Source organism: Marmota marmota, unplaced genomic scaffold (assembly GCF_001458135.2).
Source record: "Marmota marmota marmota unplaced genomic scaffold, marMar, whole genome shotgun sequence".
NCBI lineage: Eukaryota > Metazoa > Chordata > Mammalia > Rodentia > Sciuridae > Marmota > Marmota marmota.
Window position 1 is genome coordinate 13,878,300 of NW_025999880.1, and position 2,675 is coordinate 13,880,974.

Genomic DNA, 2,675 nt, shown 5'->3' on the forward strand with positions numbered 1-2,675 from the left:
AAGTGCAGTTTGGGAACAGGATCACTGTTAACCCCCTTTCTCTTCTTCATCCACGGAGCCTCACAGAAGAACTCTAGGCAGGACAGACTGTGTCTTGCCTTCTTGCAAAATATCTATCCACTAATCGATTAATTTCTTTCTTCAGCAGAGATCTTTGAGCACCTATTTCAGACCCCAAAGGTACAACTATAATCAAGGTAGATGAGACACCTGTTCCGATGGGGACAATTAAAGACAGCCATGAGGGGCTGGGGTTGTGGCTCAGTGGTAGAGCACTTGCCTCACATGTGTGGAGCACTGGGTTCGATCCTCAGCACCACATAAATAAATAAAATAAAGGTATTGTGTCCATCTACAACTTAAAAAAAAAAAAAAAAAGACAGCCATGATAGAGTGGGATAATGCATTATGTGAGCAGAGAAAATACTAAGGGAACAGATGATAGCCCATCAGCAAGACCTGAGTGCCATGGCCAACCTGACCTCAAAGGACACTATCTCAGCTCAGAGGCGTTAATTTTCCCCAGGATCACACATCAGGTAAGTGATAGATGCCAAATCAACTCACCTGTGCAGTTTGAATCTTGCCTTTGCCACTTTTTAACTAAGTGCCCATGGGCAAGTTACTTACGTATTCTGTGCCTCAGTTTCCTCATCTGTAAAAGGGGGATATAAGAAGTCTGCGGGGCTGTATGGGAAATTTTAATGCATTGGTATAGCAGTTCTCTCAAAGCATAAAGAATTCCCAGAACTCTTTCAGGACGTCCATGACATCAAAACAATTTGCACGGTAATACTAAGACATTATTTACCTAGATTGCTCTACAGTGAAGTTTTCCTGAGACCAGATGATGTGTGTCATCATAGCAGATGAAATGTAGATATAGATTGGCTGGGGATGTAGCTCAGTTGGTAGAGTGCTTGCCTCACATGCACAAGGCCCTGGGTTCAATCCCCAGCACCATACACGCACACAAAAAGAATGACTCATATGAAATGTAGATATAGGAACCCAATTTTCTTTGATTAAGCTAGATGTTAAAGGGATTTTCGAAGTAATGTCATTTCACTACTTTTTTGTTTTGGACAATATAGTTTTTTCATAAAGAATGTTATTTATATGGGCCGGGGTTGTGGTTCAGAGGTAGAGTGCTCCCCTAGTATGCATGAGGCACTGGGTTCGATCCTCAGCACCACATAAAAATTAAAAATAAAGATATGTGTCCACCTGTAACTAAAAACTAAATATCTTTTTTTAAAAATGTCATTTATATTAATATGTAGTAAATTCTTTTTCTTTAGGATTGAGCCCAGGGGCACTCTACCACCAAGCTAATATCCCAGCCCCTTTTATTCTTTTTTTGAGAGGTATCCTAGGGATTGAACTTGGGGACACTCAATCACTGAGCCACATCCCAAGCCCTATTTTGTATTTTATTTAGAGACAGGGTTCTCACTGAGTTGCTTAGCATCTCATTGTTGTTGCTGAGGCTGGCTTTGAACCTGCGATCCTCCTGCCTCAGCCTCCAAGCTGCTGGGATTACAGGCATGTGCCACCATCCTCGGCTTGTTATTTTGATGAATTTATATTTTTAATTTCTAATATCATAACTATCACTAAATATTTCAGTAGCATGCTAGAGTCAGCTTGCCCTGGCTTGGGGAAGTGATGGCAGGTTGCTATCTTGATCTTGGCCTCAGTAAAATTATTTACACCATAGAAATTGACAAGTGCTACAAATCAGGACTTTCCCTCAAAGAACCAATTATTAGACATTTAACAGCATAATACAGATATAATCTACATAAATAAAAGCTCTTTAGGGTCTTCAAACAATGTTATGAGCTAGTCAAAAAGTTTGAGAGACACTGAATTAGCACTTATGAAATTCTTCCATCAGTGCCTGGTACATGGCTGGTTCTCAGTAATTAATTGTGAGCTATTAATCACCAGATTTCAAAGCTTAAAGACTTAACCTTTAATGGATGACCCTTTTTTTTTTTTTTTTAAGCTGATGCTGCTGGGAATTTAACTCAGGGCCTCGTGAACTTTAGTCATGCACTCAACCACTGAGTTCTACACCCCTAAGCTCTGCCCTTATTTTTTGGTTGTTTTTGTTGGTTGTTTGGTTTTGTGGTACTGGGGACTAAACCAGGGACACCTTACCACTGATCTACATATCCAGTCCTTTTCATTTATTTTTAAATTTTGAGATGGTCTTGGTAAGTTGCATAGGGACTTGATAAATTGCCCAGACTGACCTCAAACTTGTGATCCTCCTGCCTTAGTCTCCCAAATTGCTGGCATGTGCCACCACACCCAATCTGGCCTTCCATATATATATATTTTTTTCGTGGTTGATGGACCTTTATTTTATTCATTTATTTATATGCAGTGCTGAGAATTGAACCCAGTGCCTTACACATGTGAGGCAAGTGCTCTACTGCTGAACCACAACCCCAGCCCCTGACCTTACCTTTTTTGGGGTATTTTCTAAGCTCCAAGATGCTCCTCTCATTGCCTGCTCACTCCCGACCCCTCCTTCAACCCTGGCTCCTCTTATCTCGCACCACAAAGTTTGTCTGCCTCTGGGTTTTAAGGTGCCACTCATGCTCTGTACTGTGTCCCAGAAAACAACCACTGGGAGACTTATTGCCACCCACTTGGCATGGGCA

At 41.2% G+C, this 2,675-nt stretch overlaps 1 non-coding gene across 1 annotated transcript; it reads left to right on the forward strand.

Annotated features, from left to right (window-relative positions):
• The first annotated feature begins 890 nt into the window (after positions 1-890).
• On the forward strand, positions 891-971 carry Trnav-cac. Its single transcript has one exon. It is a non-coding gene; the product is annotated as a tRNA-Val (tRNA).
• Positions 972-2,675: the final 1,704 nt, after the last annotated feature.